Source organism: Festucalex cinctus, chromosome 3, assembly GCF_051991245.1.
Source record: "Festucalex cinctus isolate MCC-2025b chromosome 3, RoL_Fcin_1.0, whole genome shotgun sequence".
Taxonomy (NCBI): domain Eukaryota; kingdom Metazoa; phylum Chordata; class Actinopteri; order Syngnathiformes; family Syngnathidae; genus Festucalex; species Festucalex cinctus.
In genome coordinates this window covers 9,957,763-9,985,533 of record NC_135413.1, presented here as the reverse complement: position 1 = coordinate 9,985,533, position 27,771 = coordinate 9,957,763, and the positions used below count along the sequence as shown (strand labels likewise).

At 40.7% G+C, this 27,771-nt stretch overlaps 1 protein-coding gene across 1 annotated transcript in view; it reads left to right on the top strand.

Annotated features, from left to right (window-relative positions):
- Window positions 1–11,597: 11,597 nt before the first annotated feature.
- sema3d (sema domain, immunoglobulin domain (Ig), short basic domain, secreted, (semaphorin) 3D) overlaps window positions 11,598–27,771 on the top strand; it is a 58,301-nt gene continuing 42,127 nt past the window's right edge. Inside the window, exon 1 of the mRNA XM_077515727.1 lies at window positions 11,598–11,862. The gene's annotated coding sequence lies outside the window, so the exon portion shown is untranslated. The remainder of the gene's footprint in view (window positions 11,863–27,771) is intronic.

Sequence of the window (27,771 nt, the reverse complement as noted above, 5' to 3'; positions counted from 1 at the left end):
TTTTCCTCCTGGTTTGGGCATTAAGCATACCAAATCTCTACACCAGTACCTAGCGTGGTGGAGATCTCTGTCCATTGCTGCGCCCTCTTAACCACATCCTGGTATACTACTTCTTATGTCCCGAAGCTTGGCACAATGTGACTCCACGTTTATTACAAGTACTACTTCCACCATTTTCTCCATAATGTTTACGCTGCACATCCGGCAAAATTTGTTGCTGTTAGCGTTCTATAATCTCACTCCGCCAACCTCTCTCCTATTGGATTATGTCACAATAACGCCACTGTTGAACATTATTCGGTTTGAGGTGCATTGCCATAATGGCAACACTGACACTAACTCTAAAGGCCTTTTCTCACTGCACTTAGTGTTTCACTCTACAAAGTGTAGTGTGAAAAGGCCTTTAAGATAACGGTTAGTGTTTGTGGTTCGGGTGCAAAGGTGACAGTCGGAGCTTCTACAGGCCTGGCAATAGACGTGCCAAAGTCACACCAAGATGGATCACAAGGCCTGTTTGTCGTATCACGCACGATAAAGTCTGTTATCTAACTGAAAGTCTCAATAGCAGTTAAAGGAGATTGTTACTGTAGGATTGGAATATTTATTTTACACAGCGAGAACAGCTGGTGGAGGCGGGAGAGGTCGTTGTGATAAAACCACACAGCTGCCCTTCATCACCACACTAACAGACACACACTCATATCCAACTGGACATGGGAGGAGGCTGCTAACTGTGTTCAAAGTTGTCCTGTGGGTCCAATTAATACGTTGTCCTCCTTCAGAAGCGCTGCCGACGTTATCAAGATGGGATCCACGTCGTGTTTATTTCAGCAGAGAGGAATGTGAAGGCCCGTCAGAGTCCCAGACAGACGTCAGCGCAAGTATTTAGACTGCACGTCCTGCCAAAAGAAATGAATGCTGTGGACTGGAGCAGCAGGAAAGTACCTTTATGACAGTGGTGTGTTTTTGGCTGTGAAAATCAAATTCACTCGTTTGCTGAACTTCAAGGTGGATGAAGTGACTCTAGAGTTTTTTTTGGGCGAGGGGGAGGCGGGCCTTTTCCTTAAAATAACATTTATTTTTATAAGTGAGGACAAGATAAGAGAGCAGTCCATTTCCTCAGGCAGACCATGATTGGTTCTTTCCTCCTTGCTCCTGCATGCAGCAGATTAGGAAAAGTGGCCCGTCTTCACTGGTGGGATTACCTGAGCATTTAATAGCATTTTAATCACATTCTCAACTTTGGGGGCTCTTTTTTGGGATGGATGCCGTCGATTTCGGACACAAATATGAAGTTTGGAGGGGATGTCTATCATGTGGACAACTACAAAAGAGTCTCATAAGAAGCCATGCCTTTGAAGTGAAGTGCACATTTTAACCTTTTCAGGGGTCCGGAGATAAAATTTGTGCCTTAAGATACATGTTACCCGATTTACAAATATTTTGAGATACGAGCAGTCATTTGGCCATTCTTTTTGTTTTGACATGTTAACCAACATTTGATATCTAAGCGCTGTAATGGTGGCAACAAACAACTCACTAAGCACCATTTTGAAAGATATTGAACAATTCTTCTGAAAATAGTCTTCAAGCACTTGAAGCACTTCCAGTTGCAGGTTTCTGTCAGACTAAACATAAAACAAAGACAATTACATGTGTATTTAAAACCTCAACATAGCTTTGTATCTGTTTAGGTTAATGCTAACAAATGCTATTGACGGGCTAACAAATAGCATCAGTGCTAAAGTGTTGAAACCCTTTCAGAAACAGATATCTACACACAAATCGTAGAACAACACATGCAGATAATATAACAATACTCACAGGAATATATTTGTCCTCTGCAAAGAATGACTAATATTATTGCCACTTCTTGGGCAGTTGTGACTTGTCTTCTTTGGGCATACACATAAGGAGCCAACAATGTATTAAAGCATAAAAATAATGATACACCAACTGATTAATTCTTTACATTTCTGTTTACTTCCACAGGGAAAGATTGTTTTGAGTTACAGGAGTAGTCACGGAACAAATTAGATTTGTACCGTATTTGTATTTGGGAACCTTCCAACTTGGATTGTATGTGTATTGTGGCGTACATTAATATTAGAAAGCAGCAGTATGCGAGTGTGAGTCGAGCTGTAAATAAATAAATGATCACACGCGTGCGCCGACACTCGGCCATCGCTAACAAAGCCAAAGATGTGATAAATAAACAACGTGTTGAGCTTCTTCCTCGCGCTTGGATGTGTTTACTCCCAAAAGGCCCTTATGTGCATTTAATTGGACAGTGTAGCTTTTGCGGTGGCTGCAGTACCGATGTTTGAAGTTGTTGTCTTGCCAGTGTCAGATTGTTATGCCCGATATAGACAAATGTACTGAATCTTGTTTGTTTTACATCTAGTTAACACTTGGTTGGGAAATAATGATCAGATAATGGGCAGTTTGAGTGAATATGCAAGAGTGGACGCAGTTAAAGTACATGCATGGGGTGGAGTATTGTTATGACAATGCACTAGATGTGGTGATGATGGATGTGGGGATGTTGATAACTCATATATAAAAGTGTTCACCTCAACTGCTGTGTTGTGTCCTACAAGGGGCAAGGCCAAAACCCTGGAACACCACAAGTGAGGATTAAGTGGGTGTTTTCTTTTCTCTAAAGTGCTCTCATTAAAATTTTGGGGTGCCATTTGCATTTGAAACCACTAATGTAACAAATACAAAGACAAGTTCAACTTAAAAAATGGAAAAACAAGAGTAAAGTTGCCAAGTAAAACATCAAAGTAAATTACAAATGAAAATGAAGGACTGAAAATAGGGAAAACAAAAGAAAAGGATGGGAAATGTTATTAGTTAGTTCTGACGATTTGCATATGCCCCAGTAATCTTTGGAAATACATATTTTAAAAAGACATATTTCACTCTTATTGCTGTAACACAATACAATACAGTATTATGATTACCAGTATTATAATTTAAAAGAGAATATTCTTGTTATATTCATCATCCATTCTCTTAAGTTTTGCAATTTTTTTAACTTTCTCAGAATATTACTTGAATACTACCTTTATCTTTTTGCAGTACATTTTTTTCAAAAAATAAAACATACTAGTATCGTTATTGATTTCCTAAAAATATAAATATGTGTTTACTCTTTAATATCGTTTTTTTTTTCTTGGAAAGTTGAAACTTTATTCACCTGATATTCATATCAATTATTTTATATACATTACTTCAAGCAGAATTAAATAATAGAATAGAATTACTACTTTAGTCTTGAAAAACTATTACTTTATTCTTATATACTTTATTTTCAAAAATATATGAATTAATAAAACTTGACAAAAATTTTGGATTATATTTGAGTCAAGCATTTCCCCCCAGGAACTTCTTTTTAATTATAACTTTTAATTAGAATTTTCTTAATATAGTATTAGGATTTTTTTCCCCCTCCTAATACATCTGAACATTAATTATGCCATTATGACAATGGCATACTGTCATTCCTCCTAATATTTCTATTATAATTTCACTATTTCGGATGCCCTATTTGGACATTTTATATAAATGTGAGGTGATGCTGTCATTCCCATTTATGTACCGAACACATTTCTTTGCATTCTGGGCTTACCGGTGTTGTGAACTTGTAAATAGTAGCCACTTGCTTTCACTCCGTTAAGTCTACTTGAGATAAAGTCCATGATCGGACGCCTGACTTTGACAAATAGCAGCTCCAGCTTGTGCCTGATAGGTGGCATTGCATGTAATCAAGATCAACAAATGAGTGCTAAGCTACATTGTGCTTGTGTGGGAGCTGCCTGGGCGAGCAAGCGCGGTCTTTCGCTGGAGATCTTCCTGATTACAGCATGAAATGACTCACAGTTGTACAGCTTGCTCTCACACATGCACACACACGCTGACCTCCTGCTGTATGCAGGTTCGTATGAAAAAAATGTTCTGTAAACAACCAAAAGACAGCCAGGCTTCGAATAAAACATACGCATTTGTGCGCTCGCACCTCATTCTGCAAAGCCTCTCGGCCAAGGGGAGACTATAAATTAACCCTCTGCATTGTAACAACTGCCAACTACTTGGAAAAGAGTGAGCTACGAGCCACTTACACAATCCAAACACATTCATAAGAAGTGAAAGTTTTGCCAATATAATATGCATTAATCCCTCCAACAGGGAAAGAATTTGGCCGACCGCCTGCTCCTTTACCGAACAGATAGCGGAGCTGTTATCCTGAGGTGATAATTGTGATCTCCATGTAGCAATTGGAACACATTCCGCGAGGATAACTATCAAGTGGTACAGCATCCCTACTAATCCTCTACCAAATTAATCAATCATTATTTTTGATACTCAATAAATCTTTTAGACCTTGATTAACATAAAATTGCTCAAAATACTCTGAATTATAGCCTATTAGCAGTAATTATTCTGATTTCTGCTGTTTTTCATGAAAGCAGACTGATTAGCTTTGTGTTTCTTCAAAATAAGTCAATTGCAAACATACTTTACCTTGGAAATTATCACAATTTTTGCTCATATTCTCACATCTTACGGACCAAATAAAGGTATGGCAATTTAAGAGAAAAATTCAACCATCATCATCAACTAATAGAACAACATGGTAAAATCAATCAATCAATCAATAATATATTAGTTATTTTATCTGATTTTGTTAGTGTTTTTTATAGCTCTCTCTTAACAACTGTTTAAGGCGATAAGGCAAAGAGTTGAGGATTTTTCGTAAATCCGCTCCTGCCCTGAGCAGATCTCCACATTCAGAACCAAACCAAGAGTAATTGGTAATAAGCTGAATGTTTACTTGAGGATCTTAAATCATTAATGTGATGTTTTCACAAATCAGACCTTGACGCAGACAGCAGAAAGTGGGGGAAAACATTTTTTTTCTTTAGAAAGCCTCTAAAGCTGAATAATTTCAGCGAGGCTCGAGCAATAAGGTAAAAAATGGACAGTATTTTTTTTCCCAGTGTTTTGTGGAAAATACACACATGCTATTAGAAACACCTGGGAGCTTAAAAGAGAAGAGAAAAAAAGAAAGCATAATGTCTTCTTTATTGCATGCCGGAGCCGGACAAAAACAGACGATCAGCAGTTTTGCCCACGCTTTTTCGTTTTGGATGAAGCCCTCTGAGGCCTAATTGGATGAAAGAACCCCTTGCTGAGCTGTCACAGACCTTCACTCTAGATTTTTAAACAACTTGACAGCTTCTGTGAGAACAACTCTCCCCAAGATCCACAAACATCTCTCAATTAATTTGCAACAGCAACCACAACATTACAACACCTGAAGGATATACATAATGAGACCCGATTCAAGAGCCTCATTATCTTTTTACACAGAGATCCTGCCAAATTAAAAGTACCGTATTTTATACAGTATTTACATTATAAGGCGCACCGCATTATAAGGCGCACCTTCAATGAATGGCATATTTCAAAACTTTTTCCATATATAAGGCGCTACAGTAGAGGCTGGGGTTACGTTATGCAACCATTAGATGGTGCTGCGCTAAAGGGAATGTCAACAAAACAGACAGATAGGTCAGTCAAACTTTATTAATAGATTACAAACCAGCTTTCTGACAACTCCATTCACTCCCAAAATGAATAAACATCTGTTTTATTATTTTCTCTGTGGTAAAGTATTAGTATTAGCTAGCGATCCAAGATGCCGGGATCTTCTGCTCATGCGCGTCACCGATTGTGCAGGGTCACCGATAGCGTCTTGACAGTGAGACCTGTTGCGGCTCAATATTAATCCATATATAAGGTGCACTGGATTACAAGGCGCATGGTCAGCTTTTGAAAAAATTGAAGGCTTTTAGGTGCGCGGTCCGTGTACTTTTTGGCCATTCGTTTTTCCTTCTGAAGCAAGGACACGGAAAACGGGAAACAAACCGATTTCCGTTTTTTTGTTTTGATTTATATGAACAAATAACGGGAAACGAGTCGTCTCCCGTTTTTGTTAAAATAAAAATGAAAATGAAAAACGGGAAATGAGCCTCATCCGATGTTCTATTATGTGTTTATTTAGCACAAATCGGGAAATGAAATGTGGCCATAAATCGTTTTTCGCAAGCTGCTTTCTCCTTGACCGGAAGCCATAAATCTTTTGCGGCACGTCACAAGCTGCTGCTGCTGCAGTGGAAGCTTGCTGCCCACCTAGTGTCTATTTCGAGGCCTCTGACAGACAATGACCTGAGAGCCACCTTCGGACATTTCTCTCCGAAAGTCCTCATATAGTGCTAAATTGGCTATGCAGATGTGTAGCGATTTCACTCGACGTCATGCCGTTATTTTTAATTTCTACTATCAAGTTGTGATAGCCATCGAAAGCCATGTTTGAAAGTCCCGAAGAATAGGGACCTCGAAATAGACACTAGGGGGCAGCAAGCTGCTACTGCACCAGCAGCAGTGACGTGCCGCAAAAGATGAACGGCTTCCGGGTCAAGGAAAAACCAGCTTGCGAAAAACGGTTTACGGCCACATTTCATTTCCCGATTTGTGCTAAATAAACACATAATAGAACATCGGATAAGGCTCGTTTCCCGTTTTTCATTTTCATTTTTATTTCAACAAAAATGGGAGACGACTCGTTTCCCGTTCTTTGTTCATATACATAAAAACAAAAAACGGAAATCGGTTTGTTTCCTGTTTTCCGTGTCCTTGCTTCAGAAGGAAAAACGAATGGCCGAAAAGTACACGGACCGTGCGCCTTATAGTCGTGAAAATACGGTATCTGTGCTTGAACATCTAATTTTGCCTTTTACGCGCAACCCAGCGTACGAGAACAAACTATGTGCCCTTTCACACAATTGGAAGACGGGACAAGTGAGTGTCAGGTGTTACAAGTAACACCTTACACATTCCACTTTTCGTTTTCATGCAGGCGGAGAATGTTCTCAGAATGAACTCTTCTCCGTGACTTGCCAGACAGCAACTTGAAGAAAAAGGACAGGAAAAACAAAAAACAAAACAAAACAAAAAAACATAAAAAAACGGGGCTACTGTCACATACTTATTTTAATTTAACAATCTGTTTATTATTGTGGTTGTACTTTAAGTCTCTTGCCAGTTTTAAATCAGAGCATTATTTTCTTATCTCATACTCATTGTAGCTGTGGGTGTTTATTTGCTGCAGCGAGGATGAGGCATCTACCATTGGTTAAGACCACCACAAGTGATTTTGACGCTAATATTATTTTTGCTTTTGTGACAACTCACACTACAAAACAATAAAAACAAGACTGAAAAAGGGCTTTTGACAGCAAAATAATCACTTATTTAAAAATATACAACACAGCAAGAGCAAGGCTGACTTTTGGGTCGTGCTAAATCTCAGTGGTGTTTTTTCATGGCGTGTTCTCAATTCACACAATGAACTAACTGTGTTATCTTTTCCAGAGGTGGGCATTCTGTCAATATTGGCGGAAGGTTCGTCAAGCCGTCAATGATGGATGCCTGTTTTGGCGACAATTAACGAGAAACACTGACAATTGAGGGATTAAACATTGATGGAAGTGGGTTGTCATCCATCAATGTAATCGTTAATAACCGTGTCGCTACCGAGTCCCGACTAACGGCCTCCCGTTTTGTATTTATTGGTAAACCATATTCCACACACTTTGGCATTTTCACCGTAGAAACAGGAAATAGGGTGGAAAGTGGTCCAGGTTATTATATACGCCTGTAACTACACAAACGGTCTGCATGGAAACACATGGCAGACGAGCAAAAGCTGTTGTAAATAACATTGTTTTGTACTTCCTGATTCTTTGTTTTAATTTAAACATATGTAGACAGTTCGCCCCAAACTGTTCTTGTTGGTAGATTATTGAAAAAAATAAATCATAAAAATGTGTTCTACTTCTATGATGGTGACGTGTTGTTCATATGCTGTAGACCACAGGTCTCAAACTCCAGTCCTCGAGGGCCGCAGTCCTGCATGTTTTAGAGGTTTCTCTCCTCAAACACAGCTGAATCATATAATGAGGATCATTATCAGGTTCCTGCAGAGCTTGCTGATGAATCAGGTGTGTTTGAGGAGAGAAACCTCTAAAATATGCAGGACTGCGGACCTCGAGGACTTGGGTTTGAGACCTGTGCTGTAGACGCTCTTCACTGCGTCTTATAATCTGGGAGAATATTAACTACAACGGAGGCAAACCACGCTTAGATGAAAGACTGCAATCCGCCAGTTAACTCAGGCAATATTTTTGTATTTACAATGGATCAGTTAAATTATAAAGAAAAATTGCGTATCCTATCAGGCTCAGAGATGATAATAATGTACCAATGTCACCACTTGTGTGCTTAAGAGAATTATTTGTGCGCTGCGGTGAACTGTGGCACAAATCCAGGCAACACAGAATGCTGGTCAAAACGACATTTGTTTCCCCGCACATATATGTGTCATTCATGCTGTTCATCACGAGCAGATTTATTGTGTGTTTGCGTGAGTGTGTGTGTTATTCCAGGGGAAGTCCACACCCCGGCAAATCTCCCAGCGGGGAGGGAGGGCTCTGTTTTAACCCATAACCTCTTCCTCGAAGGTAGCACAACCTTAAAATGACCACAACCAACATGGCTTCTTCCCACTTCCAAATGCATTGTCAGGCATCCCAAAAGCAATGAACTCTGAACCTACTGCTCACTATTAACAGCACCCCCGTGTGTACTTTGCTCTTTGAAACTTCCACAACTTGTGCCAAGAGAGAGAGAGAGAGAGAGAGAGAGAGAGAGAGAGAGAGAGAGAGAGAGAGAGAGAGAGAGAGAGAGAGAGAGAGAGAGAGAGAGAGAGAGAACTGTCTATTCAGACGGTGGTTGTGCGCGGATGTGGGCCACAAAAAAAAATCTGAGTTTATTTAGAAATCAACCCGGAGACAAAGGCCGCACACTCCTGTCTGGTGGACGTGAGGCCAAGTCGTCCCACCCTGCAGAAGGCAAAGGACAGTTTCCGAGGGAGATAATGTGGCATCATTAGGATTGTCGGAGAATGTACATGAAAATCATGGGCGTAAACGGAAATGAAGAAGGAATTTATCAAATTGAAGCCCAGCACTTAATGTTGAACTTAAATACAATATAATAAAAAGTAAAGTTTAACATAATCCCTAATTTTCAAAGTGACCTATTTTCCAGGAACATGTCAGAAAAGTATATTCAGTCTCAATTCTCAGTAAGCATCAAAACTGCATGGATGAACAACAAAAAAAGGACAAGTACTTTATGCGCCATCACTAATGAAATGGAATGCAGTGGATCAACTAAGTTAGCTATTTTACATGAATGTTTAAGATAGAAAAAAAAACATATTAGGATAAATGGCATAGAAGATGGATGGATGGATGGCTGGTTGGATGGCTGACTGGCTGGCTGGCTGGCTGGCTGGTTGGATGGATGGATGGATGGATGGATGGATGGATGGATGGATGGATGGATGGATGGATGGATGGATGGATGCTGTGGTAGCCTACCTTTCCATTTAATAACCCTCAACTCATGTCAACTCCTATAAATTTGCCTAATTCCCATAGATAACTTCCTGTCTTATTTGCCTAATGGCGTAATTGCACAAGTCATTTATGAATGTTTTTTGTGGAAAAAGAATCTGTACAGGCTGACTGGTTAGCACGTCCCAGTTCTGAGGCTCCGGCCTTCCTGGGTGGAGTTTGCATGTTCTCCCCATGCCTGTGTGGGTCTTCTCCGGGTACTCTGGTCTCCTCCCACATTCCAAACACATGCATGGCAGGTTAATTGGGCGCTCTGAACTAGGTGTGCTAGGTGTGTGCTAGGTGCTAGCACTAGGTGCTTGGTGTGCTTGTGAGTGTGGATGGCTGTTTGTCTCTGTGTGCCCTGCGATTGGCTGGCAACCAGTCCAGGGTGTACCCCGCCTACTGCCCAGAGCCAGCTGAGATAGGCTCCAGCACCCCCTGCGAACCTTGAGAGAAAAAAGCGGTCAAGAAAATGGATGGATGGTTGGAATCTATACAACCATGTCAAAAAAAATAAGAAGATTCCAGTTCCCTTGATGTAACATTTCCAGATTACTCACTTGGATAATTGAGAACCTTCACAGATATACAAAAAGAGCTTTTAGCAAGCATTTTTATTAAATTTAACTTCCAATGGAAATTTACCAGATATTTTGTATCCCTTTGTAGCCATATCTAAGATGGAGCCGACTACACCAACGTGATTATTGTCAGTAAATCAAACTAACATTTCTAAAAAGGGCTTTAAAGCAAAACATACGTTACTTGCAGTCACCTCCATGGATACATCAGTTGGCCTGGACTGCCACAACTGCTTCATTCTCAAATGGGGCTGTGATCGTTCAGTGAGTAATTCGGAAAATACATTCCACAAGAATCATATCCATTATATTACCGTTTTCCAGTCCCCTTTGAAGTAGAGAACTGGAGATGGGAATAGCGTCATACCCGGCCGGCTTGTGTCTCTATTTGCAGTTTGGAAACGTGGAGACGGCCGCCTCGGGGAGTTTCTTTTTATTGCCATTAACTCACTCAGCTTTTCATGGCACACAAACACTTTGGAGCTGCTTTCACAATGTTGTACCATTTGAAGTTTTACAGAAAAAAATAGGACTAAAATAATAATGATAATAATAATAATAATAATAATAATAATAATAATAATAATAATAATAATAATAATAATAATAATAATAATAGGCTTTTAGGGATCATTAATTAATTATGATGATGCAAAAATCTTATGAGACTTCAGTAAATGTCTTCAAAGACATTTTTGACAATTCATAAAATCTTAAACTAATCTTAGAAAATCATTGATTGCAGCAAATCAGACTAACAAACCTCATGAGACATCAGAGGGTGTTTTTTTTTTTTTAAGAATCCAGCAAATCTTAGCTCATTCATTAGATATCAAAAGATTGCGCAAAATATGGATAATAACTTTTGCAAATACTGTGACTTCAGGGCATTTTTTTTTCAGACTTAATGAAAATCTTGTGTGTGACTTTAAAGAAAGTTGTGAGAATATTTTTTAAAAATCTTGTGAAACCAACAAATCTTGTGAGGCTTCAAAAGATCTTGCGAAATTGCATCAAATCATGTGACTTCAGAAAATCTCATGAGCTTTCAGATAATATTGTGACATTCAAATACATTTCGAGACTTGAACAAATCTCATGAAACTTCAGAAAATAGCAGAGGCTCCAGCAAATCTTGTGAGAATTAAGTAAAATTTGTGAGACTCCAGTATTTTGTGGTAACTTATAAAATCTTGTGAGATTCGAGAAAACTGGTTTGTCTGATTAAAATGTTCAATTTTGTTTTGTGGGGCAAGAACATATGAATGACATTTCCAGTCATTTCAATATGTTAGTCAAGGTACCGCTAAATATCTATCTATCCATCCATCCACAGATGCACAGTTGCCGAGGGGCCCTTCCCACTGAGCTAAGGGCCCCAATTAGAAGTGAGTGGTCTGTCCCTCTAGGGGCAAGCTTGCAGCCCAACACACACACGCAAACACGTGCACACACACCCCAACACACGCTCGGAGTGCAGTGGGAGTTCAAGAGCGCTGGATTCAAGGGGAGTGGACACATTTTGGAGAAAAGTGCTCACCGGATCAGACGGGATCGCTTTCGTGTGTTTAGAGTCGGGAGGAAGGAGCTGTTGCTGCTGCTCTTTCTCTTTCTTTCTTTTTCTTTTTTTTTTTTTTTTCCAATTTTGACTTTTGAGCGTGAGCGCGAAGGGGACGAGGCCAGCGGCGGTACATTCAGGTGCGGCACGGATGGGCATGTGTCGCCTGTGAGAGAGGCAAAGTTGAGCGCAGGTAAGATGCAAGATTGATGATGTAATTTTCCCGGCATTATTGCACAAGCTCACTATACAATCACAACACCAACCTGATTGTTTTAAAGAAACGTCTTCAAACTTTTCTACCAACTTTTAAAGGGTCAAACATGACTTCTTTGATGTCATTAACATTGTTGTAATGACAATGTTGTTTGTGTACACATTTTGTGGGTTGTGTGTCATCACAGCTCAATGAAAAACTACATATATAAGAATGTGTTTTGTGTCTTTCTGGATTTTTTTTAAATCCAGAATTCAAAGAAATATAGTTTGTGCTTGGAGGAAAATGTTAGAAATGTCTTTTATCTTTAAATCCCAAACTCAAAAACTTTTTTTTCTGTTGTTTTGGGATAAAAATGTGTTTTGTGTCAACGCCCCCTTACTCTCCCCCCAAAAACAAACAAAACAAAACAAAACAAAGAACAAAAAAACAAAAACAAAACACTTCTTTGTGTTTGGAACAATTATTTGAGATTTGTTTGCATCTGAACATCGTTAAAAACAGCTTTTGACATCACAAATTGCCCAATTAATCATTTTATAATCAAAAATGTGTTAGCCCAGGAGTCAGAAATCATTCAAATTAAGGAATGTATTTGACATTTCTAATCAACATATAATAATGTGCTTTACTAATGTACTTTTTAACATTTTATTTAGTAAACATTAAATTTGAAAATGTGTTGAAAAGTATTTCTAAATACAAGTCTATGAACCACAACTGAAATATACACAAATATTTTGATAGTTGCCAAAACTGTTTATTTAAGTTGCATAACCTACATATTGGGTGCTAAATTACGGCTCATCAAAATGCATGTTCACTTTGTGCAGGTTCATTAAGAATTCTGCAATTAATCTGTTAGAGATGCCATTTTGTAGCAAAAGTAATGAAAAAGGTGATTAGCATGTTTAACAACAAGCATGATGATGCTGGATCTAGTGTGAGCAACATTTCAAAGCGGTCATGTTCTCTAAAGCTGCTAACCGCCTCAAGGCATGGCAAGCATTTGTATTGATCTCAATGTCTTTACTTAACACTTAACGTCACAAATGATGCAATGTTTTCGAGGTATTGTGTGATGATAAAACACACACAGTGGCATAATGGGGTAGATGACACTGACTTCCGGGTTTCCACACATCAGCGCCGTTTCCGGCCACTGCTGGCCGAGTTCCAACACTTGCACCCCCACCCCTGCGCCCCCCAACCGCGTGCTCCTGCCGATGGTCTCAGTTCTCTGAAGTGCTTCGGACAACTTAGACAGACACACTACACACTCGCACCCGTCAAAGGGAACGCGTAACTGAGGAGCACGAATTCGGAAGCGCAAGTATTGGGACGCGGCCCACACGTCGCTGATGTGTAAAGACCTGGAAGTCAGAAGTCCCGCCTCCTCCGTGCTATATACCCCAATTGGGTTACTGACTGGGATCGGATCTCTTGTGACCGAAATCAGGCCTCTTCTAAATGGGAATGAAAACCCAAAACGTTTCAGACGTCTGCCAATGCGAGTTCAACATAAGCACAAGCTAACTAACAGAGGTGGGGTGGGGAAATCAACAAATATGATGTAAATACTGTAGTCTGCATTAGGGCGACATCGATTATAAAATAATTGCGACCCGTGGCGTAATATGGAGGTCACTCTCATTTAAATTAATAGAGGGAAATGGTGAGCGCAGGCCAACTGAACACTGCGAATGCAACCTTTCATATTTGTATTATTTATGATTGGATGTTATTTATGTATTATTGCATGCGGGTTGTTCCATCTGTGTGCCACATTAAAATCACAAGTCGGCACTTGGATATGCATTGTAAATCCAGTGTGCCGTTTCACATCCCTTTTTCATATAGGAGTTCTGTGAAGAACTACGCGAGTAGTCTGTTTTATTTACCTTTTCTATTTTCGTAAAGAATTTCATTATCTATTTTTTACTATGCACAGGACAATAAATACCTTGAATCTATAAATGACAAGTTACAGCACGTTTACATTTTTTTCTTTTACGAGTGCAGCGCTTCATGATTATTTAGCACGCACGTCCACCTCAAAATACTGCTCACAGTCAGCATGTGTCAAACATTCCACTTTGCGAGGAGCGAATGTTGAATATTCTCTTTTGCAGTGGCGCACAAAAGCAAACGAGAGACAGTTGTGTGGCTTTTGTCTAAAGGCACCACTCTCCACTCGGTTTGGGGCTTTTCTGAAACTCCCCGACAAGGAGCTTGAGGAAGGTGGGGCGGGGTTGAGGTCAGAGACTACACAATACAGAACATGAATTTCTTAAGATACGTTTAAGGTTTTTGACAAGTTGCCAAGAGAAAGGCGACTCCAAAAATGACATCATCGCTGGGGTCGTCTCCTGTATGGCGCCCGGGCAGTCTAAAATGAGGATGTGTTGACAGGTAACAACGTGCTCTGTCCTAATCCACTTTCTATTAGAGTTCTGGAATGGGGAAGAGGAGCTGGCTCTTGTCATAAGCCATTACATTTTCTCCTGTTTGGCCTATAGCAGTGGTAATTATTATTATTATTATTATTATTATTATTATTATTATTATTATTATTATTATTATTATTATTATATAGTCAGGCTGTACGCAAGAACAGTTTTCCAAAAAGTCCAGCCTCGTTGTACGAAAAGCACATGCAAGGCAATTGTGAAGTTTGCAGAGTCCACAGTGACGAGGTGCCAATTGCTCGCAGGCAGACTTTCTGTCTGGCTTTGACTGGCCTGTTGAAATAACAGTACAGGATGCACCTTTTTTCCTTTCAATCAACTAAGGTCAAAACAAGTCTGTCCCGGTGAAAACATGTTCACAGGATGTGCAGCAATGTAACTGTAAATGCTACGTTTCATGTCTCTATCATTACCAGTTCGCAATATTGCTAACTAATTCATGAGGTCATTGAAAATCAGATGTTCTAAAAAAACACACGATGGAAAACAATAGTCTGGAAAATGGTCCCTTTATTCCCAGGCAGTCCCCTTATTACCCCAGATTACAGTACCTTACTATATCTTTTCATAGCCTTCATTTTTGTTAATTTACATTGCCGTATTTTTCGGACCGTAACGCACTATGGAATATAAATCGCACCAGTCAAAATAGGCATCATGAAGAAATAGAAAACATATACCGGTACGTCTCTCTCGAGTACATATCATATTTTGGGGTGAAATGTACAGAACAAAATGCTCTGATCATTCGAAACTCAGTGGCCTATTCACTAAAGGTTTGTGTTGCCTTTGCATTGCACTAACCGGCAAAAATGGAGCAATCTGGGAGCGCCTAATTCACTAAACACGCGCAGATGGGGAAATCTGTCACTAAGTGCTCTGCCAAACTGATTGCGTCACAGTGCGCCAGTGTTATTTGCGCGTATGTAAATTAGGTAATTTTCATACATTTGACTCAAAATATGCCCACCCCAATGCAAAAGAGACTCATTGATATACAGCATCTAATTCACAATTTCTTTTGGCGGTGGGTGGGTACTTTTCGTGAATTACTACCACCTTCTGACCACCAGCAATGATGCACCAAAACCACAACTACAAGAAAATCAACATATTAGGGGAACGGAGGTTTTGAATGACAGTCTGAGCTCTAATTTTAACATACACAAGTTGCACCTGATTACAAGTAGCAGGACCAGGCAAATTATGAAAAAAAAAAAAACCTGTGGAAAAAACATGGCACTACGTTTTTAAACAAAGCGGACACGCTGAATGACCCTCTACATACAAAAAGTTAAAATTTCTGTTTCCAAATAGTCCCAATCCTAAACCCTTAAAATGCATTGTGCAAACCACATATAAAAATATCCATTGTGGGTATGGCCTTGGACCGAAAGAACAATAGAAGCAGACAGTGCTTGTGTAGCTTCCACTGGTGTTACTGTGCTTTCCTCTGGGCTGTGGACAGACAAGTGAGAGCACTTAGAGCTGTCACATTGCGCTTTCATGCCCTGCTGCTCCCATCTGCTCACCTCGGGATGGGATTAGGTTTCGCACATATGCTCGTACATGCGCGCTCATACAAATTCAGTGCGGCGCGGCTGAGGTCACGGCCTCTTCGACGTGTGTAGAGTTACTTGTTTTGTTGTCCCGTATCGACAAAGCCTTTTGGCATTTTCATCCGCGTCTCGATTACGCGGCCATGTCTGTGTTTTCAATACAACTTTGTTTCCACTTTGGGTTGTCCCGTCTCAAGTGGTAAACAGCAGATCCAGTAACATTCCATATTTGTATTCCAGCCTGCAGTCGTTGACCCGACACTGTATCACTTTCATATCGAGCCCGCCTTGCGTGGACAAAGAGTTATGGATTAAACTGCCACATGATACGCAATGAGATCGTTAACAGACATCAGATTTGCCTGAGGTATTCACTGTTTCTGATTTAAGCAGGGTACATACGTACTGACAAGTGACAATCGTGCCAAATTTCAGCATTTTGCCTTCCTTACTAACAAAGTCAACAAAGGCCTCGGATGTCTCTAAATGATCTTGAACAATTATCCTGTGGTGTGAGACTTGCCAAGAGTGATGTTTCCTCAGAGTGCTCGGCAAACTGTAAAGGTCGACAATCGTAATTATTATACCTGTTCAATAATCACGATTAACTGAGGTACACAAATGCCGAGAATCAGGCAGTTAAAGAAATTCCCTCGCTTGAAATCAAAGTTACCAAAGACCCAGCAATCGGACATCTCGGAATAATTATCCTATGTGATTATCCTGTGGTGGCTTCAGTGGTGTTCCACAATCTGCACACAAAACAGTTGGGGAAATGTTCATATTCATGATTGTTAATCATGAAACAGAGGTACGTACATACATCCCGACAACCAGGCCAAATTTCCCCTCTCCAAATGGCGATGAAAATCGACAAACACCCAATTGTTAGATGATTATTGCTGAGCGAATACAGTTTGGGGTGTGTGACATTACCTCCCTAATCTGCTCAGAAAACGGACGGAGACAGCCACCATGTGTTAAACCTGTTAAATCCTTATGTGTGTGGTCAGCCGAGGGTAGGCCAGAGTGCAGGTCTATTCCACTTTAAAACTCACTTTAGATGTTAAATACCTGTGAGAGAGAAACATAGACTGGCCGGAATTTGAAGGTTTGGAATTCTACCCATATTCCTTGCTGCTGCCTAGAGACGTCATTTTCCCTTCCAAAACCGAAGGAATTCTACTGGAACGTCCTCTCATAGGGGCATTCTTTGATTTTGGACACAGATTGTCCTGAGAGGTCTTTTTTTTTTTTTTTTTTTTTTTTTTTTTTTTCAATTCAAAGTGATGTAATGAAATAAGTGATGCAAAACATGCAAGACCGTGACTGCACTTCATAAATCCACTGCCCCCCCCCAAATCAGTCTGTGATCAAAAGTGCCTGCGGAATTATGATTTATAGTTTTTAATAGAATGTAAACAGCTGTGGGAAATTTAAACTTCCCTAATGGCAGTGAGCCCTTTTGCAGTTTCCATGGAAAACTCCTCGATGGCCTTATCTACTACAATGTGTTTCACTACATTACACTCAGTGCTGGTGACTTCAAAGGTTCTCTGACATTGAGATGTCCACACATTGTAATTTGGACGACGTAATTTTCAATCACGCTGATTAGCTGAAACAGATGGATGTCATGTAATCGTAAAGATATGCACGCACACAAGTCGTGTTTGAGGTTAACATCTTAAATAAATCACATCGTGCATGCTGCCTTGAAGTTGATGCCAGAGTGAAACATGAGCAAATGGAGCTGCAAATGCTGCCAAAATGTATTTTTGCATGATTGCGTTTGGTGAAGGTTTTAATTTGTTTTAATTTGTTTGTTTCACATCGCCTGTCAAAAGTGTAGCTATAGTATGATGTTAAATCCTTATCAACCTGCCTTGGCACATTATTTCTCACGTCGCTATCTTGCTGTATGTATGTCACGCCAACTCTGCGTGTTAGCAATAGATTTCATTCACAAAACATCGGCTACAGGACTGTGTAAAATCCTTATCGATCTGCCAAGGTGCCTTGTGTCATCTGGTTGCTATCTTGGCATTTTATCTGTTTTATACACAAATAGAACCTGACTATAAGGGAATGATGTAAAATCATTCTCAATGTGTTTGCACATTTTGTAGTCAAGCTATCTGCCGATACAAACTATTAGCATCTTGTCACATTCTTCCTTATAACCTTTTGCTTTCATGTTGCTATCTTGTAATATGTATTAGCATATCCACTGCTAGCACGTTGGAATGCATTTTAATATTTTTTATTAGGAATTGGGCCTGACTAAAATGCCATCTTGAATTAATCTACTTTAGCAAATTGGATTTTTAATCTTCTTTGTTGTCTCTTTAGCCTTTTGAAATGGGATATGATGTAAAATATTGACTGCTTTCTTCTCTTTCTTTCATATTAGCTTTACTAATCCACTATTTCTCAGGTAATACAAAAGCAGAGAGACCACCTTGAGACACTTTAAAAGTATCCGTTACTTATGGTCAGACTTCAAATTTACAGCAAGAATAAAAGCTAATAAAAAGCATAATGCTTCTCATCTGTAGTTTTATAATAAAAACACAAGTTGTGTGGCCTGGTCGCGGCCCTCTGTTTTCACTGAGACGTGAGCTCACACCAACTCACAGGGGAGTTGTATGCTTGCTTTAAACACAAGGTTACCAAAAAGAAAACAGAAAAAAACGGGTGATTGACCATTGCCAAGAAAAACAAAGAACGTCTCGAGAGTTAGCAACAATTATCCACGTTGTTACGTCTTCTCGGTGGCCGGGACTCGACAAATGGCCCGGCTAATGCACCTTGTCATGGCGAGATGGAGGGATTTGATAATGGTGTCCTCCACGGGGCACCTGGGTTGCTGCTAACTGCCTCATTAGGGGTGGTCTGTGTGTGAGAATTCCCATGGCCACACCACTTCACTGCCATCTGCCGTTTGACAACCTGCACAGGGAAACGTCCTTCAGAAAAGTTTGCCTACTCTTAATTGCCGGACTACATTTTGGGATGGATCTTGCTGATGTCACGTACGGTAACCCAGACTATGTGACACGTAGTAATGGGTGGGCAAATATTTTTGCATTTTCACATGAGAATCTGGAATGTTGTTGTGCAAACCTCACATTTGTTCTGTATTTAATGGCTCTAACAACATTTCATTAAAGCTACTATATGGAGGATTTCCCAAAAAAATATCTTAACAATAGCCTTTTTATTTGACCATTTATGACTGAAACATATTCTAATTAGTAGATCAACATCTTAGCTGTTCACAATGGGTACTCCTACAAGCCTCTGGCCAATATTATTTAGGAAGCGTCTGGTCCGAATCCTTTGAATTTCCCGCCCTCTGTCTGCGGGATGTGACGTCATGCACGTTCTCGTCAGTTGTTTCCTGTGGTTGCGAAGACGGAACTAGTACAGATTTTTGCTGCCCCAGACACTCGCTGTTACTCCGCGGAAGGCTGCTTAAAAAAAATGAAAACAATGTCAAGTGCCACGAAAAAATAAATAAATCTAAACTTGATAGTGACCGATGCCGGGCAAGAACGAGAGTGAACATTGGTTTGACATTTCAGCGGTGGAGAGAGTTGAGATCCGGCTTGGATTAGAAAAGTGATTCACAGCTGGCTTTCTTTCTACTCCAAAAGGTAAGAAGCGAGTATCTTGACATTTAGAAAAAAAAAAGTGTTGTTTTCAAATAGCAGTAACCTCAAGATCGATCACTTCTCGGTCGGAACTATTGGGGTGAAAGTGAGGTGGACGGCAACATTTAGCGTGAAAGGGGCGGCAAAGTTGAATGTAATAGAACAGAATGACTTTATGAAGAACAGACGTTCCATTCCGCGGCGTTTCAATCAGGCTAAATGTTGCCTTATTTTCCTCCGTGAAAACAGCCTATTGTAGCTACATTACGCTAACGGAATGTGAACGGTACTACTGAATGGCGATAACAGTCACGGCCGTATCACACTAAGTAGTGAATGGGTCTATATGTTTTTCACAATCGTCAATTTCCATAAATGACAGCCCACCTTTCGGCTCATGCACAATGACGCTAGCCTGCGACATACACTGACTAGAATCAGGTTGACGTCCGTCGAGCGGGGTGACTACAATACGTAACTGCATATTAACATCGGAATGAGGTCCAATTAATTGACGTAATTTGCACATCGTTTTGGAGTACAGCACAGGACTGAACTTCGACCGACTAAAGCAATATGATCTGCACGTCCCGTCGACATCGATTGTTCAGTGAGGATCGAGAGTCTCATCTCGTGAAGTGGCCAGCTTTGTATAACATTATAAAACTTCTTACCTCTGAAAACATAGTTTAATTGGATATGAAGAGCCCAGTCTTCAGTATTGAGGTCGTGCACGTACGAGTGCGCGCAGCGTGTACGAGCGTGCAGTTTGTTTTCCGCCACAGGTGGCTGTAGCGATTTGAAATTTTAAATCTTCCATATAGCTGCTTTAATTTAATTTATTCACTGCTAAGGATGCTCATATTTGTCAAGTGTATTTTTCAACATTCAGGCGTGGAGTCTCTCCCAGTTTGTCTGTGAAATTCTTGTTTGTAGATCACTGTAGTAACGAACAGCTCCCTGTAGATGGCTTCGTTGCATCACTTTGGATTTGCAGCACAGGTTTTATGTTGAAGATAAAAATTATGGGATGAATCTTGGCTTATTACACTCACACAAACACGCACACGAACTTACAGCGGGGCCGTGACTTCACTGAAGACAGCGCGGTGGCACACACCCATTTCCTTGTTTTAAGCGAGAAGAGTAAGAGGCGTCCGCCGGTCTTCGCCAAAGTCATAAAAAATACAGTATATACAATAATGTTTTGCAACAACACATTTACAATTTAAAAGGTACTTGTGGATGGATTTGTAATGTTTGTGGTTTTAAAAAACATTGCGTGTGCCAACGGTGGCTGTTCGTATGTTCCTATTCACTTGAATCAGAGCTCTCCATTCAGAAAAAGCTTCGCGAGCTGGTTGTGAATCGCAATATTTCATCCATGATGGTCCCTATTAAATTGTAAATAGGGTTCAGTGTTGGCGCGACTTGCCACTCGTGAAATGTTATCTCAAATCCGCACGCTATGCGGGAGTGGACTCTTGGCTCGGACGGTTTAAATGTTAACGCCCCCTTGCTGCCATGTGCCAGTTTTTTTTTTTTGTGTGTGTGTGTTTTTTTTTTTCCACTTTCTCCTCCTTTTTCTTTTTCCCTGGCGGAAAGCCAAAGTGATACCGATTCAGTCCTGAAAAGAATGTCCACCTCCATAGTGTGGAATTGGTTTGGCTTTTCCACAGAGGACAAGGCGCAGACAGTAAATTGCAAAGTTTGCGGAGAGTCCGTTCGGACTTCAGATGGCAACACAACAAACCTGTTTAATCACATGTGGAGACAGCGTCCGAAACTGTACGGCTACAGCCAAAACAAACGGAGTCCGAGACCAGCCACCTAGCAGCTCCAAGCTAACACAATCCACAGTAAAACAGTCATTTACCAAGGGCACTCCATATGCAAAGACAAGCAAGCAAGCGGTGGAAAGAAGTAACTGAGGCTGTTCATTACCATTGTTTACGTTGATTACACTATTTGATAAAAAAAAAAAAAATGCACTATTTCAATTCCAACCTGCTCAGAAAGCTTTGTTGGCTTAAGATGGCTGTTTTTTTTCTTTTCTGTTTTAGCGTTTTATATAAATTTTAAATATGTTTTAATCTTACAAAAATGTTCAGAAATGTGAAGATTAGTCTAAAAATATGTGTAAAAAAGAATCGTGATAAAATCAAGATCATGATTTTATTGGTAAAGAATCGTGATATGAAATGTTTACCATATCGCCCACCCCTAGTATAGAGGTATGTCGTGTTAGCCAGTAGAAAATCGCAATCAAACATGAAGGTCATGGGGTGAACGATGAACACCATCTAAAAAAAGCCACTGAGGTTCAACTCAAGCAATACGGCGAGTTACGTGTAGCTCACGGTGCGTTGGCTATTGTGAACATCATTTTGCAATCAAAAGCCCTCTCCCAATCTACCACAGACTGGAAAAAGCTAAAAACAAACTTGATTCTGGTGGAAGAATCAAATCTACTCTTTCTTGTGGTTGGGTCAGTGGGAATAGTGTCACAGAACACAATTTTCTTTGTGTCTTGATAGATCAGGCAAACCGCAAACGTCTCTAAATCAGTGGCAATATGGGGAACCTAGCTTTGAAATACGTTAACATACACAAAAAAAACAAATAAACATCCATTCCATCCATCCATCCATCCATTTTCTTGACAGCTTATTCCTCACAAGGGTCGCGGGGGGTGCTGGAGCCTATCTCAGCTGGCTTTTGGCAGTAGGCGGGGGACACCCTGGACCGGTTGCCAGCCAGTCGCAATAAACATCCCCCCTACCCCTATTTTAACGTACAGTAAGCTTACACTGACATTTTGAACAGCAACAGCTAAGCTCATATGTTATCCATTCCCAGTGGGGGCTCGCCCAAACGAGGACAGGCCGTACAGAAAACAGACAAATGGACAGTTGTGGCTCCTAAATCATTACAAACGAAACCCACTTTTCCCTCCGCTGTGCAGGAAACGAGAATGTTGCAAAAGCACTGTTGGCATTGGCGCTTTAAAGAAAAAAGAAAAAAAAACAGTAGCTAGAAGGGTTGGAAATGTTGCTAAATATACAGCAGCTCTGGAAAAAATTAAGAGACCAAAAAGACTTTTGTTTTAGTGTTTTGTTTTTCATTTTCTCCAAATAAATCTTCTCAAGAACAATGCATGTACCGGTAAAATGCTAAATTAGAGAGACCAATAACTTTGCAGTGGTCTTGAGTTGGTGTTTTTCCCCACAGCGCTGTAGTTGAAGACAAGCTGCTCGCTTGGTACAGTCACACTTATCAAACATAAAAGCTGCACATATTTATTTTGTTTGATTTTAGATTCATAAAGACTAAGGCCATTCAGAGCCTTTGGACAGATGTGGTTCGCGGGCCATACTTTACCCATGTCAACATTATAAGGTGGCACTATGCCGGCGTCTAGCTTCAAATCTGCCACGGATGTCATCAGGTTTGTTTACTGTCGCCCCCCTCCTCTCCAAAAGCCCATGTGCAAGCCGCTTTGCCAAAGACAACAGGGGGGACTCCAGGCTGGAGCTGCCAGGAAACACTTGAGTTTGTTTAACTCGCATGGCACAGAGCTGTGTGCTTCTCTACCCCTGCTGTCACTCTTCATCTATTTTATTGACTCTCAAACTGGATAGACTTTATCTTTTCCTGCCAAATTACATCAGAGGTTTTTTTTTATGCACCTTTATTTGAAGGCCGGAAACTGCAACAAGGCTGCAAACTTATTTTTCTAGTCCCACTGAAGCAACATGTGTAGACCTTCAAAACGTGATGTCACATAAGTCGGATGACAACAGCTCGCACGATGTATGATTATACCAATTGTAAACAAATCCTTCATGTCATTTAATATGAGTAAAAACGAGGGAAATGGCTTGATTGGTGAATATTAGACCTCCACAGTCCATCCATCCATCCATCCATCCATCCATCCATTTTCTTGACCGCTTATTCCTCACAAGGGTCGCGGGGGGTGTTGGAGCCTATCTCAGCTGGCTATGGGCAGTAGGCGGAGTACACACTGGACTGCCAACCAATCACAGGGCACACCTCCACAGTCTAGCATCATAAATCGGATTGAAGGAGATTTCAACAGATATGCGGAGTGAGAAATAGATGTGGTGGATTACTTTCACTGAGTGATTACCTGACTTTTCAGTCTCTTGGATTAATGGCACAGACATTTTTACACTGTAATGGATAGTGCAGGTATTAGAGAGCAGGCTCCCCATTTTGTTTTCATAAATTACGACAATAAACATTTTTTACATAACTGTGCGTGATAAAATCTTTGGTTCCTAGTCCATCTACTGCGCCTCTACTATAAGCAGTCTTTCGAATCATCTCTGTAAAACTATTTATGACATACTCTCAATTGATCCTCCTCTCCCAAAGGCTCAGGTGGAGTAATTTCTTTTGTTAAAGGAAGGCTCCTTTAATTTTACATGTATGGCTTGATCGGCAGTAAATAGTTAGTTTAGCTACGAAAAATGCATAAGAGCTGAAGAATACACCCTTATATTGATTTATTTAACTTTTCTTCAACATAGAAGTACTTCCGTGTTGCAACGCCCCCGAGTGGTGACGTCACTAGTGTGTATACTCGCTTGGCGAACAGTAGTTCACGCAGACATAACAACGGGGAGGACACAAACTGTCACTTATGCCTTTGTGTATTGCAAAATTTTGCAAGGCGTCGGCAAGGAAAAACCCGCGAGACCCCCTAAAAAAAAAAAAAAAAAAAAAAAAACGACATGAGTAGAAGGACAAGCAGGCGTGCGCGCAGCGAACATTTCAGGCATGAGGACTTACATACAAAATATGTTACAATTTGAGATGGGGTACGCCACACGCCTAATACTAAAGCCCAACGCAGTACCGAGTATCTTTAATAAAGAACCAGACGTGGGAAATAATCAAGCCGATGGAGGATCTCTGGCGGCTACTTCTGCTAGCAACACGGAGCTCACTCTCACAACAGCCGGCACAAATCGAGGTCTCCCTACGGCCACTGAAAGATCTCGGAGAAGCGAAGCAAATGTAAAGCGAAAGGTAGGCATGTTTCGGGGGTGGGGGGGCATTCGTTATTATACTGCACGGACTGTTTTATTTCATAATTCATTTGAAGGTGGCCAACGCAGGGGCACGTCGGCACGTTACCGTAATGCACAGTATTAACAATCGTTGGGGCGGCTGGCTTGACTTCGTCTTTTCGAGTGGCGGCTGGCCTGACCGCAGTGGGACGCTCCGCAAAAAAAGAAAAAAAAAAAACAGCTAGGGGAGGTTGGGTGCTGTAACGACGATACATTTAATTTTACTATTTTTTCTTTTTCCTGAAATATTTCGTCAGTTCCACACGTTTTGCATTGCTCGTACTGTGTGTCACATTACCTGTTGGATATTTGCTCCTCCAAGACTTTTCTTCTTCACATCTTTCATCGCAACCAAAGCTATCCTGAGAATGTCTATTTAGTATTGCCATGTTGAATGTCTGATGTTCCAGGATGCAGTTGAGATTGTCCGCAAGGAACCGATCCTCGAGTTTTTTCATTTCCAGACAGCACACATTCATTTGCGGATTGTCCATTCATGTGCAGCTCCCGCACGAACACCACTCACCCCCCGCCTGATTCACTCGTTCGTCAAAGTTTATTTTGTGCCCGAAAAGACCATCTGGCGCCACAACTTTCACATCCAAGGCAGACTTTCCTTCGGTAGTGTTATTTTGTCGTGTTGGCTCGAAGCGATAAGGTTTAATCCTTCCGGGTTTGACGCTAGATGCACGGCTGCGTTGCATAGTGCTTCCATAGTGTAGCGTTTACACACTAGTGACGTAAACATCCGGGTTATTTAGTCACGTGTAACAAACATGCCGGCGTTCGATTCATTTTAACATCGGTTTAAAAGTTATTAAATGTACATAAAAAAATAATCACGTCACCAAATTAATTATTGAAAAAGTAGCAACTTTTTGCTGCTAAAAATGGATCAATAAGTAAAGTGTTCCTTTAAGTTAAAAAAAATAAAACTGAAACCTGTGGGGAAGTAACCAAAACATAACACGTTTAGCCATTGCTTTCAATTTAGTTCAGCTCATCAGTAATCACTTGCGTTCTGCCACCTGAAATCATGGTGCCTATTTTCATGAACATTATGAAAAGTTCTAAAGAATTTGGGCCTAATGCTCAAATAATGTTCACAACTTTCTGGATATATTGCTCAGTTTCTAAGGAAGATAATCCATCCATCTTTTACCACGTTCCACAGTCATGGATGCATTGGTTGCTAGACAATCACAGGGCAGGCAAACATTGACCCACATTCACAGCCACGGACAATTTAACATGTTTTTTTAAATAAAGTTGAGTTGAGTTGAGTTTTGATTGGCTAAATAGCACTTGACAGCCTGCAGATGTGCTTTTGACAGAAATATTTACAAAACTGAGATTTGTTTTGGTTCTTGAGTGGAGACAAAAAAAAAGTATTTTTAAGTGCAAAGAGGTTCAATTGGATTCACGTTCTCGATCATACTTAGGCAACCACTACTGCGCCTCCATCCATCTTCCACAACTCTGTATCTAAATTTCTAACCCCCGTAGGTGTCTCAATTTGTCGTGACTGTCGACTTAACTAAACATCAGTGTGTTTATCGGGGTCTAATCCTCTCTGGTTTATTACTACAGTGCCTGAATTATAGCCCTCATTCAGTGTAACCAACTCAACTTTCAAACAGCACACGGCAAGGCAGGACATGGAAAATAAACAAAAAGTCAAGTGGGGGAATGGACACTTTTGCCAACATGCCATTGAACATTGTAATCTTTGTGTGTGGGTGTGAATGAATGAATGCACTCAGAATGTCAACTCCTTTGTAATTAGTTTGACACAAGAAGGCCGAGAAGAACATTTCCAATGACTCCAAGCGGAAACGATCTGCTTGCTTATAGCATTGAGACAAGGGCGCTACATCACCGCTATTAGTTTGGCTTGACTTTGTTCACGCGGTCATTGAGAGGCTAATTATGTTACAAGAGACGGAAGGCGGGAAGAAATCAGAGAGATGTAGCGACGAGAAGCTAAGGGGGAGGACAAGAGGGATGCTTAAGGTTCATGAAGCACTTCATTGTTTGTCGAGTTCATTAGTGGCTCAGATGGCTGTGAAATGAGCCGGAACTCAGGTTTGATCAGCCCGGCGGGTGTGTAATTAAACTGGGTAATTCAATACATTCAATATATGCAATCTGCTGCTGGAATATATCACTTCCTCCTTGAAGTGGAAACAATTGCTCTAATGGAGGTTGGCAGTTGAAGTGGTCGATACACAAATTCACAGAGGTAATGAGTGAGCAATAATTTTAAATGTATCGCTTGAAAAACATTTGTTGATCAAGTTTACTCTGGCAATAATAGTTGAGATGAAGGAGGCTGTGATTGTCAAGAGTAAATCGTCCACATTTTAACAATAACATGAGAAGTCAATCTGGATTCCTGCTGTTTATATATTGATCTACACTGCTTCAAACTTTGATTACTGCAGTATTACACTCATTTTTTAGTGCATTACTTGTTCCAAACAGAAAGGAAATAGGGAATGAATAATTGTGAATAACACTACCTACTTTTTTTTTTTTTTTAATGCTCACCATTAGTTGACAAGGCGGCACGGTGATGAGTGGTAAGCATGTCCGCCTCCCAATTCTGAGGATTTGGGTTCGAGTCCAGGCTCCGGCCTTCCTGGGTGGAGTTTGCATGTTCTCCCCGTGCCCGCGTGGGCCTTCTCCGGTTACTCCGGTCTCCTCCCACATTCCAAAGACATGCATGGCAGGTTAATTGGGTGCTCCGAATTGTCCCTAGGTGTGCTTGTGAGTGTGGATGGTTGTTCGTCACTGTGTGCCCTGCGATTGGCTGGCCAGTCCAGGGTGTCCCCCGCCTACTGCCCAAAGCCAGCTGAGATTAGCGCCAGCTCCCCCCCGCGACCCTTGTGAGGAATAAGCGGTCAAGAAGATGGATGGATGGTTGACACTTTCCCCTGAAATTATCAAATACCCATTTTGAAATAAATGGCATCTTTATTAGTCTTTTGGTAAATGTTACTTCATTTATATAGCGCGTTTCCACCTTACAAGGCCCTCTAAGCGCTTTACAGTTTGTCTACCCATTCGCCTACTGATGACACAGCATCAGGAGCAATCAGTA